Raw genomic sequence first — 19,604 nt, 5'->3', positions numbered from 1 at the left:
CATTGCTCTTAAAAGAATCTTGAGTTCCACCTCCTGTTTGCCTTGAACCCTACCACTCCTAGATCCTTGACTATTGAAAAGTCTCAACGTTCATATTTCACTAATAATAGCAAAGCCCAGCTGTCTCTTATCGTTCATATCACGCAACTTTATTTCTACTTCTGGAAACTTCAGTGTCTGTCTACAAAAGCTCTGCGATTACTATTTGTTGAAGGCGCAGTTTATAAACGCGCCAGTCATGGGTACAGATTTCACCCACGTCGTATTTACTTCCTGCTGCTCAATTGCTGTTTTTTCAGCATATTCTATTAATGTTAGTTTTTCATTTCTTCTAGTTTTTCCTTTGCCATGAGAAAGCAAAAAGTTGGTGGATATCCTGAGCAAAGTATACGTAGTATTGAGTCTTCCCCTCTTCACCACAAATTTCATCGACGCTAGAAAACTTCGCATTAAATAAACCTCCGTTAAATAAGCGATTAAAATAATTATACTCTTATATAGTTATTATGAAATAATCAATCTTTATGGCTTAACAAAATGTACAAGAAACAAGTTACATATCACTGTTTTTTTTATATATTTACTTTTAATTTTCAAAACGTTTTCACCCTCCAAAGAGGTATCATCAGGCATTAAATAATATATGATATTATGACTTATGTCACGCTGTATAATACTTATTGCTTTTAACATTCATGTGTATAACCACAATATGACATTCTCACGCACACAGGTTATTCTCGTATCAACACAATACACATTTTTGTACATCTTTCTACCCATTTGATTTTAGATATTTGTATATTATTTCATACCTGATGATGCCCCTTTGGAGGGTGAATATGTTTGAAAATGTAAATTAAAAGTAAATGTATAAAAAACAGTGATATGTAACTTGTTTTTTATACATTATGTTAAGCCATAAAGATTGATTATTTCATAATAACGATATAAGTAAGAATAGTAATTGGCTTAGAGGATCATTAAAATCAAAATGAATTGTTAATTAAAATAATTATGATCATCATCGTCGTCGTCATCTGTAAAAGATTAAGTCAATAACGGACAGTGAGTTCTGGTGAACAAGTGCAGCTTTTGTTGCACACTTGAAGGCCAGACAACAAACCGGCAATCGTGTGGCGACCGACCTCTGACTTGGCAGTGGCGTATAGATAGTGTTGTATGTCTACGCCACGCTGTTGAGAGCTGTTTAATGGATAGTCACGATGTTGGAGTCAGCGAGTTCCCTTAAGAGAATATCATCTTCCCTCGCTCTTTATTTCAAAAGATGGTGGGAGGAATTACATCTCTTCATAGAACATGACAGAATCACGATTCCAAGATATTAAACTTCTTGAAATACACATCAAAATATTTGCAACATCTTTTTTTAATTCATTGGTAACTCTGTAGCATCTCCTACTGTTTTCTGGCTGTGCTGATGACGTTACATGTCAATAATGCGATGTTGAATCATATGTTCAGGTTTGTGCTCAGCGACAGTCCGGTATTGTAGTTTATATTTTGAAGATTAGTTAATTAATAACCTGGAACACTCGCAATCACACTCACAGTGATAAAAATTTCAGACTCTAGACACCCAGGAAACTTTTCTTCTTCAAAGAAAATTCCCCGAGAACCGAGCCCGGGATCTCCAGATCTGGAACTCAACATGCTGACCACCAGACCACGGGGGCAGTCAAAACATTCTTTAACATGAGTTAAAATGACTTGCTGTGAAAATCTTGTCGCTATTTAGTTTGACAATGAGAAATATTATTTAGTTGGAATTTATAAAACAGTTATATTACTGTTGTTCTTTATGAATGTGAAACTTGGGCTCTCACTTTGAGAGAGGAACAGAGATTAAGGGTGTTTGAGAATAAGGTTCTCATGAAAATATTTGTGGCTAATAGGGATGAAGTTACAGGAGAATGGAGAAAGTTACACAACGCAGAACTGCACGCATTGTATTCTTCACGTGACATAATTAGGAACATTAAATCTAGACGTTTGAGATGAGCAGGGCATGTAGTACGTATGGGCGAATCCAGAAATGCATATAGAGTATTAGTTGGGAGGTCGGAGAGAAAAAGACCTTTGGGGAGGCCGAGACGTAGATGGGAGGATAATATTAAAATGGATTTGATGGAGGTGGGATATGATGGTAGAGACTGGATTAATCTTGCGCAGGATAGGGACCGATGAGGACGACAGTGAACCTCCGGGTTCCTTAAAAGCCATTTGTAAGTAATAATAATAATAATAATAATAATAATAATAATAATAATAATAGTACTTACTTACTTACTGGCTTTTAAGGAACCCGGAGGTTCATTGCCGCCCTCACATAAGCCCGCCATTGGTCCCTATCCTGAGCAAGATTAATCCAGTCTCTACCATCATATCCTACCTCCCTCAAATCTATTTTAATATTATCTTCCCATCTACGTCTCGGCCTTCCCAAAGGTCTTTTACCCTCCGGCCTCCCAACTAACACTCTATATGCATTTCTGGATTCGCCCATACGTGCTACATGTCCTGCCCATCTCAAACGTGTGGATTTTATGGTCCTAATTATGTCAGGTGAAGTATACAATGCGTGCAGCTCTGTGTTGTGTAACTTTCTAATAATAATAATAATAATAATAATAATAATAATAATAATAATAATAATAATAATAATAAGTTTATTGCTAGAAATATGTACAAACAAACAAAATATTACAAAAAACTGATCTTAGTGAACATAATTCGAAATTTGCTTAACTGTTCACTATTCTCAATCAGTTACATCAAATAAAGCACTAGGAACACTGTGAATAATGTCACTAATGAATACTAGTTTTCAATTTTTGGACTGACGAAAAAAATGGTTCTATGGACGAAAGTACAATAGTGGGTAAAATATTGACGAACTGAGGGAGAACGAAACAAGTCACTGGCTTTCTCATGCAAAATGTCATCTGCAACATGTTTTCGGGGACATTGTAGCCAAAGCTTGTGATGCAGAACTGTGCTCCAATTGAAGCACACGTTATAACCCGGAACACGTAACTGATCCCTTTCCTTCAACTCTCGCGTCATTGTAGGGGAAGGGGAGAGGAGAAGAGAGAACAGTGTGTTTGCCAAATGTCACATAAACGTCACTGAACGCTCTGGCCTTATGGATGGGGGAACGAACTCTTTCCCCATGTTTCCACCCTGGCTTAGGGGTCTCCACAGGACAGAACATTAACGAAGGACATTAATCCATGCTGGAGGCAGATTCGAACTCATGAACCTTCGGACCGCGCTGCCTAAGCGATACGTGGGTTAGACAAATGAAGAATACGGATGCACCATTTGCAAGAAGTGTTCGTGATAGTCAACCATAATTTATATCCGCTGCATGAATGTATATGTTTTATAATTCCTATTTGAATGACCAGATCTCTTCCAGTTCGTCCAGTAACCATATAGCGTGTTTTCTACACACTTATTTCAAACTCTATTATAAACTTCAATCAATGTATTACTAATTATTTTTAAATATTGAAATTAAACGCTTTTATTGAAGAGTTAACAATGAATCATTTTACATAAATTATAGAACTGGGAATGGAATTTAACTGAGGGGACACGGATGGCCCAGCACTGTGACCTGTTGATATCTATTGCGCTAACCCTCGATATAGAATGAGTTGCGTGCCACAGATCCTCTACGCGCACCGACCTAACCACATGACTCTCTTAACGACCGGTCCCTACAGCCGACAGAATCCATATACTATTCCTGCTTCGGCAAATTCCCTCAAGGCCCCCCTGTCGGTCCGAGGCGAAACTCCTCCCCCGAGTAGGTCCGCCTCGGGTTCTTGTTTCAGAAGCCATCCAACATCGCTTAACTACATTCCACGGAGGCCGGTCGAGAGAGCCAGTAGTTCTGGGAGGCCGCGTGTAGAGTGATCTGAAAAACCAGAAACGGGATGGTGAGGAAAGGATGATGGGGAGGAAAGGAAGTGGCGAAGATGAGTGAGATTCCAATCGCCTGATAAAGTTACCTGATATTCATCCATAGGAGTGAGAGAAAAACCCCGAAAAAACTTCACCGCGGCAACTCGTTCTGACCGTGAATCGAACCCGGGGCCGCTGGGTTCGGACTTAGACTCGCTAACCCCTCAGCACAACGATGGACTATAGAACTGGGAAGTTTTATTACACTTGATTTGTTGAGTTAAAAATAACTATGATAAGAATTATATTCTACATTTAGACTTGTCTTATTTAAATAAATACTGGAATGCTTGAATATTTTGATTTTGTTAATATTTCCTTCATATGCAAATATTACATTCAGTAGGCTACAAAGTGCAGTCATTACAGTGATATCTTATGTTCAGGAATGAAGTATAAATAGAAAGACGTGTAAAGCAATGTCAATGAAAAGGTAACACGCTATTAGCTATTGAAAAGTAATTAATTTCCCTTTGCGTTTGTGCCATAAAACAGTCATCCCTACTCTTGAAAAGAAACTGTCTCGAAGTTGATATTTTCAGTACGAATAGTACGTCACTGCAAATATTATTTCCCATTCTCTGCACACAGACCTTGTTTCCTTACTCACTGTGCACACGGCAATCACATGTGCAGATGAGTTGGCCGTCGCTGCATTAGGCTGATGCATAGTCAGCTTCTCCGTCTTTTAATCCTGTTTCACTGGTAAGTCAGGGCTTTGTTTTGGTACTTTTACATTTCCCATTTTATTTTTGTGTGCACTTAAATTCTCATTTTAATATTTTCTAACATTAAAGCTTAGATTTATTTACATCGCTGGACGAAGATTGCCGGTAACCGGTGGTCTACAGTGTAGTCTGCACGGTCGTGTGGTTGTCTTATTCTGGCAGTCAATGTCCAAGAGAAAAATAATGTTTCCTTTATTTTCATTTGCAATAGTCAGAGAAACTTAGTATTTGACTTACTTGTTACCGGTAGTTGTTATGTGTCTACTCTTTCGTTAGTTATCTGCGAGTTTGTTTCCTTGGTTGCTGAAGTGGGCTTTAAGCCATATAAATTCTATTGTCCACTTTGTTTCCTTGGTTGCTGAAGTGGGCCGTAAGCCATATAAATTCTATTGTCCACTTTGTTTCCTTGGTTGCTGAAGTGGGCCTTAAGCCATATAAATCCTATTGTCGAGTTTGTTTCCTTGGTTGCTGAAGTGGGCCTTAAGCCATATAAATTCTATTGTCGACTTTGTTTCCTTGGTTGCTGAAGTGGGCCTTAAGCCATATAAATTCTATTGTCGACTTTGTTTCCTTGGTTGCTGAAGTGGGCCTTAAGCCATATAAATTCTATTGTCGAGTTTGTTTCCTTGGTTGCTGAAGTGGGCCTTAAGCCATATAAATCCTATTGTCGAGTTTGTTTCCTTGGTTGCTGAAGTGGGCCTTAAGCCATATAAATTCTATTGTCGACTTTGTTTCCTTGGTTGCTGAAGTGGGCCTTAAGCCATATAAATTCTATTGTCGAGTTTGTTTCCTTGGTTGCTGAAGTGGGCCTTAAGCCATATAAATTCTATTGTCGAGTTTGTTTCCTTGGTTGCTGAAGTGGGCCTTAAACCATATAAATTCTATTGTCGAGTTTGTTTCCTTGGTTGCTGAAGTGGGCCTTAAGCCATATAAATTCTATTGTCGAGTTTGTTTCCTTTGTTGCTGAAGTGGGCTTTAAGCCATATAAATTCTATTGTCGACTTTGTTTCCTTGGTTGCTGAAGTGGGCCTTAAGCCGTATAAATTCTATTGTCGAGTTTGTTTCCTTGGTTGCTGAAGTGGGCCTTAAGCCATATAAATTCTATTGTCGAGTTTGTTTCCTTGGTTGCTGAAGTGGGCCTTAAGCCATATAAATTCTATTGTCGAGTTTGTTTCCTTGGTTGCTGAAGTGGGCTTTAAGCCATATAAATTCTATTGTCGAGTTTGTTTCCTTGGTTGCTGAAGTGGGCCTTAAGCCATATAAATTCTATTGTCGAGTTTGTTTCCTTGGTTGCTGAAGTGGGCCTTAAGCCATATAAATCCTATTGTCGAGTTTGTTTCCTTGGTTGCTGAAGTGGGCCTTAAGCCATATAAATTCTATTGTCGAGTTTGTTTCCTTGGTTGCTGAAGTGGGCCTTAAGCCATATAAATCCTATTGTCGAGTTTGTTTCCTTGGTTGCTGAAGTGGGCCTTAAGCCATATAAATCCTATTGTCGAGTTTGTTTCCTTGGTTGCTGAAGTGGGCCTTAAGCCATATAAATCCTATTGTCGAGTTTGTTTCCTTGGTTGCTGAAGTGGGCCTTAAGCCATATAAATTCTATTGTCGACTTTGTTTCCTTGGTTGCTGAAGTGGGCCTTAAGCCATATAAATTCTATTGTCGAGTTTGTTTCCTTGGTTGCTGAAGTGGGCCTTAAGCCATATAAATTCTATTGTCGAGTTTGTTTCCTTGGTTGCTGAAGTGGGCTTTAAGCCATATAAATTCTATTGTCGACTTTGTTTCCTTGGTTGCTGAAGTGGGCCTTAAGCCGTATAAATTCTATTGTCGAGTTTGTTTCCTTGGTTGCTGAAGTGGGCCTTAAGCCATATAAATTCTATTGTCGAGTTTGTTTCCTTGGTTGCTGAAGTGGGCCTTAAGCCATATAAATTCTATTGTCGAGTTTGTTTCCTTGGTTGCTGAAGTGGGCTTTAAGCCATATAAATTCTATTGTCGAGTTTGTTTCCTTGGTTGCTTAAGTGGGCCTTAAGCCATATAAATTCTATTGTCGAGTTTGTTTCCTTGGTTGCTGAAGTGGGCCTTAAGCCATATAAATCCTATTGTCGAGTTTGTTTCCTTGGTTGCTGAAGTGGGCCTTAAGCCATATAAATTCTATTGTCGAGTTTGTTTCCTTGGTTGCTGAAGTGGGCCTTAAGCCATATAAATCCTATTGTCGAGTTTGTTTCCTTGGTTGCTGAAGTGGGCCTTAAGCCATATAAATCCTATTGTCGAGTTTGTTTCCTTGGTTGCTGAAGTGGGCCTTAAGCCATATAAATCCTATTGTCGAGTTTGTTTCCTTGGTTGCTGAAGTGGGCCTTAAGCCATATAAATTCTATTGTCGACTTTGTTTCCTTGGTTGCTGAAGTGGGCCTTAAGCCATATAAATTCTATTGTCGAGTTTGTTTCCTTGGTTGCTGAAGTGGGCCTTAAGCCATATAAATTCTATTGTCGACTTTGTTTCCTTGGTTGCTGAAGTGGGCCTTAAGCCATATAAATTCTATTGTCGACTTTGTTTCCTTGGTTGCTGAAGTGGGCCTTAAGCCATATAAATTCTATTATCGAGTTTGTTTCCTTGGTTGCTGAAGTGGGCCTTAAGCCATATAAATTCTATTGTCGAGTTTGTTTCCTTGGTTGCTGAAGTGGGCCTTAAGCCATATAAATTCTATTGTCGAGTTTGTTTCCTTGGTTGCTGAAGTGGGCCTTAAGCCATATAAATTCTATTGTCGAGTTTGTTTCCTTGGTTGCTGAAGTGGGCCTTAAGCCATATAAATTCTATTGTCGAGTTTGTTTCCTTGGTTGCTGAAGTGGGCTCTAAGCCATATAAATCCTATTGTCGAGTTTGTTTCCTTGGTTGCTGAAGTGGGCCTTAAGCCATATAAATTCTATTATCGAGTTTGTTTCCTTGGTTGCTGAAGTGGGCCTTAAGCCATATAAATCCTATTGTCGACTTTGTTTCCTTGGTTGCTGAAGTGGGCCTTAAGCCATATAAATTCTATTATCGAGTTTGTTTCCTTGGTTGCTGAAGTGGGCCTTAAGCCATATAAATTCTATTGTCGAGTTTGTTTCCTTGGTTGCTGAAGTGGGCCTTAAGCCATATAAATTCTATTGTCGAGTTTGTTTCCTTGGTTGCTGAAGTGGGCCTTAAGCCATTTAAATTCTATTATCGAGTTGTTTTTGCAGGGTTACTTACATGTATCTACCTAATCTCTTCTATGAGTCACTTTTGACTTTAATGTTTGACTCCATTGTTAAATAAATGGTTGCTGTTCTGGGTTTGTTACTGTGTATGTTTAGCGTTTCTAATGCCTAGTTTTACAGTATTTACAGATAACGTTATTGAAATATTAATGTTTCGTATTGTAAATATAATGATAAACCCTTATATAAAAGCTAATATTACTATTCTTATTTTTGTAGGAAGTTGTTGTCACATAAATTTTCTTCGGAGGACGTTTTTGTAGTAATCGAAACTCACGTTGTAAAGGACAGAGTAAATCTATACATTTTCTTTCGGCATTTCCTTTCGCTCATGGAAAAAATAAGAAACATTTCGTTTGTGAATTATTATTATTATTATTATAACATCAGTAATGTAGCAAACAACTGTTTATCCTACAGCGCTAAAACATGACCATGGCCTTCTTCGAACATGGCCTTTTATAAATGATTTGTACACGATGCTAAATTGCTTCAGAATCAATCAGCAGCGATGATCAACGAAAACAGTGATCTGCTGTAGCATTCATTGATGTAAATGAAACAAGCTCATTAATTATAATGGGAACATTACTTACGTAATCTTATAAGGCTAGAGTATCCGACAGTTTATGTAAATGGGAAACATGTTCCCAAGTGTTGCAACTCTCCACACTACTATCGGGTTCGAAGATGTGATCTCTAGCAGACGACATTAGACTACTAATTTTGATAGCGAGGATATAATTATAATACAATTATTAGTTTATTAGTTTTATTACACAATTCATTAAACAATTAAAACAACGTAATATTAGAGTATACTTGAATTATATAATCATATCCGTTTTTCCTGTAGTAGGGTTAAGGTTATTAATATACTGATACGAGTAATATTGTGACAGTTCTTTTTGAAAATTTATTACGGTACAATTTTACTGAGCGAGAGAAGGACCTGTTTTGTGCGGAAACTTGTCCACGAATATTCCCTTAATATGTTGACGCAAAAAACCGATCTTCCTCTCGCTCAGTAAAATTTTAATAAATTCTCAAAGGAACTATCACATTATTACCAAGCTTTACCCTAAAGATAGTAAAAAAAGAAAAATGGGAAGTCCTTTAACTGTTAAGAGTTAAGTTATAGTAAAATAATAATACAGATTTGTTCATAAAAATTGGGTTTATTCAGGCATAAGCCAGTTTAAAATTAATCAGATATTGTCGCCATTATTTTCCTTTGTCATTAGTAGCCTTTGTTCTAGGAAATGGACAATATTGAAAATATCGTTTTTGCGTAATATCTTGATTTTTTTTAGACTTCCACAATAATGACAACTGGCATGGTCCATATTTCAATATATTATTTAGTTGTGAATTTTCTTACTGCACTGTAACAATCTCTATTACTTTCGTAGAAGGACTGTGTAAGGCCGTTGTATTGTAGCATGAATTTGTAGGAAGTCACACATTAACTCTTTCAAGAATAGCTTGGATTGCTGTTTATTTATTTCACTTGCCTTAACAACAATATTGGAACAATCGAAACAAGTTTCTGTGACAATATTTCCTGACTACTGAATAATTCTATATATCTGAGATAAAAACATGTATGTATGTATGTATGTATGTATGTATGTATGTATGTATGTATGTATGTATGTATGTATGTATGTATGTATGTATGTATGTATGTATGTATGTATGTATGTATGTATGTATGTATGTATGTATGTATTCACACTGCAATGGGTATATACCCGGTGGCAGTGGTAACTAATTACACTCAATAATGACAATAATAAACGTGTTAATTGAAAATACAATTAATAATAATACTAGCTCAGTTGGTAGAGCAGCTTGCTACGGACTGGAAGGTCCGGGGTTCGATCCCAGGTGGTGACAGGATTTTTTCTCGTTGCCAAACTTTCAGAACGGTCCCGAGGTTCACTCAGCCTCCTATAAAATTGAGTACCGGGTCTTTCCCGGGGGTAAAAGGCGGCCAGAGCGTGTTGCCGACCACACCACCTCATTCTAGTGCCGAGGTCATGGAAAGCATGGGGCTCTACCTCCATGCCCCCCAAGTGCCTTCATGGCATGTTATGGGGATACCTTTACCTTTTACCTTACTAATAATTAATACTAACAATAATTAATAATAATAATGATAATAATAATAATAATAACAACAACAACAGGGAATATCCTAAATTAAATGAAGCACGATCACTTAAAATAACATTTAAAATAAATCTAATTTGTATCTTAAACCTAAGTTCGAACTAAAACCCACGAGTATCAAATGTTCATATTTGCATAAGTACCTTTCAACATTACACTCATTTCGCTGTCAACTCACTCACTGCACTGGAACTACGACACATTTCACTGATTCTATCCTGATTTCACTAACACTTGAAAAACATTTCACTGTTCAAATACTTTGCACTGCCACTATAAACTATAAAGCTTCACTGATAGGAACACGTTTCACTTACACAACACACTTCACTGACACAACACACTTCACTGACACAACATAATTCTTCACTGATACAACACTTCAATAACAAAATATCATTTACACCCTTTAAATACTGTGTATAATTACCGTCTATTAGTAAAGTCCTTAAGCCTATTTTTAAATACATTTTTGGTTGTTGGTAAAGCCTTTAGTAAGTCTGCGGGTAAAGCATTCCAGTTCCTGATAGTACGATTGAGAAAAGAAAACTTTCCAGAGGCCGTCCTCTGTCTTCTTTCCTTCAATTTATATGAGTGGTCGTTCCTTGAAGAGTTTAACATGAGTTAAGGGACAATAATAACTGGTAAAAATGACATCCTTTTTTTGAAGAAGAATGTAATGATAATAATGATGATGGTAATAATAACTTAATAATAATAATAATAATAATAATAATAATAATTATTATTATTATTATTATTATTATAGTAGTTATATATTATTATTATTATTATTATTATTATTATTATTATTTGCGTGATTCAATTGTGTAGTTTTACTTTCAAATTTAATTAAGTCCAAGCCATTCATTTAGTCATAGTTTTCTGTGCAAGGGCAGGTTCTTCACTGCAAACTTAACGTTCTCCAGTCTCCCCTCTTACAAATTCCAAAATGATAGGTAATTATTTATACAGTTTATATGTACATTTATCGGCTTCAGAATTCGTCTGAATCGCCGTAATGCTTCGCAAACAAGCTAAAATTTGTAACTATTCTATATGGAGTATTTTCATGCATTACCTTTTGTAACTTTGTACGCCCCTATGCCTATCTTAATAACTTAATTGGTACAGTCTGGATTGTATTTCCTTTCTTTTGTGGTTATTCATGGCTCTCACACATTTCTTTTTTTTTAATGTAAGGAAGGATTAAGTAAATTTCATACCAACATTTACCTCTGAAACTAGCAACATTGCGGTTAGACGTTCATTAGAAACAAGGCCATGGCCTCCCTTGAAGATGTAATAGTTCATCATAATTAAAGGGTTCGCTTTTCGAAGACGTTGAGTTCAAGCAGACAACATTGTTCATAATATTCGGAGGATTGAAAAGTGGTTGAATGCTCGGATGTTTATCCTATATAAAAAAATATATAAAATTTTAATAGAGTAAAGTTGCCTAACTCCGTGATACCCCTAATCCCATGATACTTTTTTCACTAAATGTCACGTGGTTGGGTATCTTGCTAGGAAGTTCACCGATGTCTCAAAAGTAGGCGAAAGACGCACTGTTTCGAGAAAGATGTCTGAACGGCAAAGCTTTGACTGACATCCAATTGAAAAAGGTATCACGGGATTAGGAGTATCACGGAAATAGGCAATTTTACCCTATATATTTCACAAATATAGACGAAATTTCTTTTCTGAATTACCCATATCATTAAGAAGAAATTGAAATGTTTGTTTCTTGTGCAAGATTTTTTTTTTTGTACCGAGTCTTAGATGTAGAGACATAGGCTATAATGTTTCGGAGCTGAATGTCGGCTTCATCATAAAGTAAGAAAAAGTGAACGGAGTAACCTGTTTGTTGGATTCTTTACTGGAGTTCTAGAGAATAACTGTTGGTAGCTGATTCAACATAGACCCCTCAGTCTAGTATATACAGTCACGAAGCTCAATACGCAGTAAATATGCATCCATAGACAGTTGCTAACCACTAGGATCGCTAATATCGCCTCATTACAGACAATGTGAAATAGCCTCGGCACAGTCTATTGTTCCTAGCACCCTCACAACTCAAGCTGCGTGACTGTACATGCTAGACTGTGATAGACCCCATACGTTTCACCCATTCCTCTTTCCCCATCTTCTCTGACGATGGAACCGATATGTAGTACGAAAATTTGGATCCTCTCTCTCTCCATCTAGTGTACAGTGACAATATCCCCTCCTTTTCACCCAAAAAAAAAAAAAAAAAAACCTCGCACCACGTGAAATTCTCAAATCATAATAAAATCTCTATTTCCTCCAGGTACGTCATTTATGAGGAAGGAAATCAAAGCTTATCTTCTCTGAATGTTAGTAACACTCACAGACAGACCGTTTAATAGCCTATTGATTAACGGAAATGATGTATTTCTATATCTTAGATAAGCGCTGCTGTCGTCCGAGCATATATGAGGAATCCTTCCTATTGTTTTCCTCCTATTTCCAGTTGTATTGTGAGTCTGTACATACACAAAGGATAGGAACAATGATAATGATTGCCGATCATCCACCGTAACGCTTCACAAACAAGCTAAAATTTGTAACTATATGTTATTCCATATGGAGTATTTTCATGCATTACCTTTCCTAACTTTGTATGCCCCTATGCCTATGTTAATAACTTAATTGGTACAGATTGGATTGTATTTCCTTTCTTTTGTGGTTATTCATGGCTCTCACACATTTCTTTTTTTAAATGTCAGGATTAAGTAAATTTCATATCGACATTTATCTCTGAAGCTAGCAACATTGCGGTTAGACGTTCATTAGAAACAAGGCCATGGCCTCCCTTACGCGAAGCGATGAAAGTACCATCAGATCTTTCAGAACGTGCTCGGACTCTCAGGTAGACGACAAGCAAAGATGTGGAGCGGATGTCGGCGGGGACGGGGGAATCAGATCTGAACGGGCTCCACGGGGAGGGAAATTTAAACGACGCTTTAGGGAATTTCGGGTCTGGTCACGTGAATGGGATAATTTAGATCTTTTTTTTTTTTAATAAAAAGAGTTTGGAATCTCCAGACATCAAACTGCTTTACATTTTTTCCACTTGTAAACTCGTTCTCACTGGATTTGATAATGATCTCTCAGTTCGTATTATATTGCCGCGAGACACAGTAAACAAACTTCTAGGTGTGTTGCTTTGTGGGAGCCGAGAAATCATCACAGCAATCGAATTCGTCCGTTAGATCATTTGAGTTCACATTCACACAGTCTCTTTATTTTATTAAGGCCCGATTGTATAAACCATTTAATCTTAGATCAGAAGTTAAATTGATCCTTGTTTCAGCTGAACTTGGAATTTTGTGTTGTATAAAGTCTAATCTGAGATTAATTTGTCTCAAACTAAAGTCAACTTTGACTGTAGAAATTTCTCCAATTAAGTTAGATGATCCAAGTTCAGTTATTTCTTTTCTGTTTGAAATATACGAGTGACAGATTGTGCAAATAAAATATCCATTATTATTAATATCAATAGATATAATAGATACATTTATATATATTTCTTTCAATTTCTTGCCTTAATACACAAACAATCTTATATTTTATAAGGCTCTATCGTGTTCAGCAGTATCAAATAACATAACCTATAATTATATTATGTTTATAACAACCATTAATTATTAATGGATATGATAGGTACATTCATAAATTTTCAATTTACTGTATTACTAAACGAAAATTGTCGTTTTATAAAGCTTTATTATGTTTAGCAGTATCAAACACCATAACATGTTAACAACTCGGAGAACAGTCAACCAAGAAGGTTGTCCGCCATTATTTACATTGCACAAAAAACCACTGTCTCCAACAGAGTATACGGAAAGTCGCCAAAAAGTAGTTGTAAAGTCGCTAGATTTCTCATTATCAACAAAGAAAGATTAAATTTTGTCACTATTGGGGTGCTAAAAAGGTCACTAAATCCCTATTTAAGCAATATAAAAGTTAAAAAAAATTGTTGTTGAAAAAGAGTTAAAGTCGCTAGATTGGCAACACTGAACAAATCTGTATAACATGGTCCGCGCATCACGTATTTCACCTGTTTATGCGATGTTGCCAGATCCTTTTCATGTGAACTTAGATTGCATTTGAACCAAGGTAATTTGATCGCAGAAAAGTTTTATACAATAGAAGAAGTGTCTGAACTCGGTTCACTTTTCGATCTACGATCAAAGTTGATCTTTAGTCAGGGAGTTTTATACAATTGGGCCTAAATAGGTTATCTAACGATGCTATGTCAATTGCGACGTTATTTAGCGTCGGTGGAATTGATGAAAGCGATATAGGATTTTGGCAGAATGAGGCTAAATATTCTCACTGTGATTACCTTACAGTTGGGGAAAAATATGGGAGAAAATACCAACCATTAATCAGCACAAGCATTATTTGAACCCAGGTCCAAGCGCAGCCCGGGAAATGAGGCTCATTCCCTACCCGTAGACATTACCAGCAGCAAATGTTTCTTTGAAGAACTCCCCAGTAGCCTGTCAAAACCTTCATTTACGTATTTTTGAAGCGAAACTTTTTAGGCAGAGTACGCATCGAACGCCGTAAAACGAAATTCTGTGACAAACGTTTTAGAGGGCTTTGCGGGTTGTTGCTACGAGATTGTGTACGTTGCTATGTTATCACTTATCACGTAAATAAAATTGTCGATGTCTTAGGTTTTCCACCAATTTAAAGAAATTAGTGCATAAATTAAAAGGAATGGGGATGCTGTCGGGCAGTGCATCTTCTTTGTAGTGTTGTGATGTTAAACAGTCAAAACCAATGTGTGAAATCACAATTTTTTAAATATAGATGCTATGGCTCATGTTTTCAATGTACCATGTAAGTTACTAGGCATGTTTTTAGAAAGTACTTCAGAGCCTGTTTCGAAATTTAAAGCCTTAAAAAAAGTGGAAAACTTTTTCATTATTATTATTATTATTATTATTATTATTATTATTATTACTACTACTACTACTACTACTACTACTACTACTACTACTACTACTACTACTACTACTACTACTGCTACTAATTATATATTTGGGCAATGTGAAGGAGGACTATAAAAATTTTAGAAATTTATGATAACTGGAAAATCGTTTGTCAGGATAGGGTGCAGTGGTATTATATTGTAAATTCAGCACCCAAGAGCTTTTATAGCTTATAAAGCTTTGTAATAATGATAATAATATAATAATAATAATAATAATAATAATAATAATAATAATAATTAGTACCTTTACATAGGGGCGTACGCCAAGGGGGGTTACTGGGTTTGCACCCCTTTGAATTAAAAAATATATTACATATTTAGATTTGGGTACTTTTTTTTATCCATAATCGTTTTCTCTCTTTAATTTTTGACTGCCAGAGTAACAAAATCTACATCGATATAAAATATAGTCCTATCCCTCCTTCAATATAATCCGTTAGAATTATAACAATGCTACCTCTATTATAGAGACGCCGACCGCCTAGTACCAACCTTGTAATAAAATGAAGCTGCCAGAATATGAAATTTAACTTGTAAAACATATTGAAAAGGTTGTTTTGATAGTTCTGCAGTGCAGATGTTAAATGTTGTGCATTGTCTATTTTAAACTAATTTTAAGAACGGTATTTATCCGTTCGTTAGTTTGAGTTCTGGCTTTATTGTGAAACGTTGAAACGTTCATTTAACGTCTTGTGCATTTGACAGTTCAAGTTTTGAATAGAAATATATAATATAAAATAATATTAATAAATATACCGTAACATAATAATAATATTAACATTAATAATAATAATAATAATAATAATAATACGCAAAATTTAAAATATCGATAATGTAAATTGTAAACAATTTTAATAATGACCTCCACCTTGACGAAATTCTGCGTACGTCACTGCCCTCACAATATCTGATTAGGTGGAATCCGCATACCTGTGAAACAAAGAAAGAAGAAGGAAAGAAAAAGCTTGTATTAAAATACAGATCTTTATTGAAATACGTACGCAAGGCAATCGCGGCCCCAGGATTGGGAACTAAACTAGCTTCGAATTCGGTCTGCGACTAGAGGAAAGCGGCGACAGAGATGACAAAGTGGAGATTTGACACGATTTCTTTCCGCACCAACACTAATTGTAATAGTCTGTGTGTTCCGCGACCTACACTAACTTGTCACGCGTGAGGACGCCAGTGGCGTTGCAAACTGCAACATTGAAGTGATTGCTACATTAATCTGTGCCTTGGGCTGCAGAATAACAAACTCTTCTTGTGCCGGTACTCCTCTTTCTTATTCTAGTTTCTTCCTTCCTAATGCCTTTTCCATTTCTCCCACTTAGTTTGATTCCTTCCCTCCTTCCTCTTATTCTCACAATTTTCTTGTTTTTCTTAGTCTGTTATTCGTTTCTTTTTCCCATTTTGTTTGTTCTCCTTCTTCCTTTCTCTTCATTTCTCCCTCTTTTCTTTTCCATTCTTCCGTCCCTCTTTATTTCCATCTTCTTTTATCCTTCTTATTATTGGATCCAGCGCGGAAAATTAGCTAGTTTAATGGGTTGAGGAGAAACTCCGGAAAAACCTCAACCAGGTAATTTGTCCCAACCAGGATTTGAACCCGGGCCCGTTCGTTTTACGGTCAGATTGTTAGCCGTTACTCCACAGCGGTGAACTTGAAGGGATGTCGGCTGACCAAAGAATAACTGAGATTGTTGAAGTCCATATAGGCCTAGGTTGCATTCACGGTTTACGTGAATGGTGATGATGATGATGATTATGATGATGATGATGATGATGATGATGATGGCGGCGGTTGTGGTATTGATGGTGACGATGATTGAGTCGTAGACTGTTAGAATGACGACGTAGGAAGCCTGGAAACCATTGGACTACTATTATAGATGGCGTTCTTCCTAATCTTGCCATAAATGTGGAAGAATTCGCCACTGACAAGAGAAGACGCGATGGCTGGCAAGCCCACTAACCTTGTTTTGAGCAGTTATCTAGTACGACATCTCTTCGATCGGCATTGTTACGTAAGGTCGCTTGGTTACCGTCGAACATGTGACGGTCGCACGATTCATCCTGGTTACATGTTGCCATATGTGTGAGCAGTTGTCAGCTGTAGTTGTTTGCAGACGATTTTACACACCAGCGGACGCGTCTGTATTAACAGACGTCCTCGTCATCTTGTTTGTAATGATGATGGACAACGTTTGTAGTTTGTTTCTGAAATAATTGCTGAATGAATCGAATGTTTGTCTTAGGATTTTTATATAATGTTATTTAAACCAAATAAATTACAAACAGTACCAGACTGAGGGTTTATAAAAATTTATAGCGGATCGGCATGTAAATAATTTATGTTAGAAAATGATATCCCGGTCTTGTGTAAACGATACGAACCCGGATTACTCTCGGTAGAAAACTTGAGAATATATTGTACATATGTAGGTACCGTACAATGGTTGACCGCAAGAAAAATGAGATAATCTTCTTTCTTCCGTTACTACTTCTCTTTTCATGTTATCCTTTCGATTCATTCTTCACACATTAGAAAGTGTTATCAATTTCGCATAAATTACTGTTATCTTTTGCAGGTCTTCCTCAGATCCCAGTTATGGACAGTAACTTTTCGGAGGTAACCCCTGGGATTCCCGTGGTAATCTCCTCCGTGTAACGTTCAACGTAAAGAATTATGAACCCGGATAGGAATATGATATCGTGCATTAGTTTCCGTTTCTGCCAGCGATGAATGAAGGGATGAATTATAGGTTTTTTTTTTCTTTTAAACTGTGGGGAAATTGGATGTTAATTACACTGGTCAACAAAATTAAACATATTTTTTGTTAAAAGACAAAGAATGGGCCATTCTTACAGAATTTTTCATGCTGATTTTAGATCTGTTCTCAAAATTTTTCTATCACCCAGGGTATTTGAGTAATTATATGAAATGTACTTCAGACTTTTCTAGTATTGATATCTTGTAACATTTTACCTAAAATCATATTTACCTAAAATGTGTGTGAAATAGATTTTAGGCTATACTTGGCTTGAGAAACATCTCTTTTGAGTGTCCAGCAGTAGTCTGACAGAATATTTGGGCTCCATTTTTTCTGGTAGCGCCTTTACATTTCAGAAAAATTCTGATGAAAACGCTCCCCATGTTCGTCGCTCACTACCCGAAGGTTTTGAGGAAAAAAATAGAAGATAATCCAAGAAATTATTTTGAGAGATACATGACACCCCATCACGTTATAGTTCTGAATCAGCTCGCTGATAAGTTCTCTGTAATCTTCTGATCTGTGGTTCCTAGAAAGTACCAGTCTATTGAATGATCCTTAAGTTCCCGGTATATCATTGGAACTGGAAAAGGCATATGACGGGATCCTTTTAGCCAACCAGTTAGGCTAATGGAATTACATGGTGCACAAGAAATTTCAGGGGCCCAGTTCCTGTCCTCATCTAATTTGCTATCAAAAGAATACTCGTAAGCTCTTTTAACTAGTGTAGTAAAATTCACCTGTGTGCCTTCAAAGTTAATTAATCACAAACGTAACAAAAATTATGTGTTATTTACACAGTATTTCGAGGTATGTTTCACTTTATAAGATACTTTTACCACACTTAAAGATAGAAAAAAAAAAAAAAAACATGGATTATGAAACTTCTTTCACAATTGTAAGTTCCAACTCAACTGAGAATTAATATTGACTCTCACAGCCTTATGAGGAATAACATTACTGTATTTTTATGAATTCTGACTTCACAGGCAACAGTGATCTAAAGTTGTAGGTCAATTATTAAAGCAATAAAATGAAATATTTGAAATATTTTCTTTCCATTAGTATGTTAAGGACTGAATATAGCAATAAAAATAAATCAATTTTCCTAAAATTACAAAAAAAAAAAAATGGTGGGTGATAGAAACATTCTGACTTCATTTTTAGAATCAGCAGATGACATTACATGAAACATGAATTGTAGGCCTGCAGTTAACAAAATCATTGTTGACTAGTGTTATTGTACCAATGCACTTGATTAGAACCAGGTACCCAGTTTTGAAGCAGTTATCTCTGAGGACTAGCAGAATATTTAATACCCCTGTTAAAAGCTTTACGTTCAACTACAATTGCAGGGTGAGAATGAGACAAGACCATGTGCACTCTGACTACCTACAAGGATCATAACGCTATCTTCAAAGTTGAATTTTGACTTGGGCTGGAAATGATCGGTAGGTTTTTCCTGGGGTCCCTTCATTCAGTGACAGGGTTCTCATAGTGCTGTCAGTATATATGACACAGGTCTTCCAACTTTATTTATTTATTTATTTATTTACTTATTTATTTACTCTGGTGGAGTTAAGGCCATCAGGCCTTCTCTTCCACATCACCAGAAATGCAATACAACTACAAGAAAAATTATACATCAATGCAATTAATCTACAGTAATAATGAGT

At 36.4% G+C, this 19,604-nt stretch overlaps 1 protein-coding gene across 4 annotated transcripts in view; it reads left to right on the top strand.

Moving 5' to 3' along the window:
• Window positions 1–19,604, top strand: part of LOC138692920 (uncharacterized) — a 273,822-nt gene that overhangs the window by 167,903 nt on the left and 86,315 nt on the right. The window contains exon 1 of one of the 4 annotated variants that reach the window (XM_069816275.1): window positions 4,582–4,698. The exons of the other annotated variants lie outside the window; for them this stretch is intronic. The gene's annotated coding sequence lies outside the window, so the exon portion shown is untranslated. Of the gene's footprint in view, window positions 1–4,581; window positions 4,699–19,604 lie in introns of those variants that run through there. 4 annotated transcript variants of the gene reach the window in all.

Source organism: Periplaneta americana, chromosome 17 (assembly GCF_040183065.1).
Source record: "Periplaneta americana isolate PAMFEO1 chromosome 17, P.americana_PAMFEO1_priV1, whole genome shotgun sequence".
NCBI lineage: Eukaryota > Metazoa > Arthropoda > Insecta > Blattodea > Blattidae > Periplaneta > Periplaneta americana.
Note: the sequence above shows the minus strand (reverse complement) of the source record. Positions and strands in the feature narration are given on the sequence as shown.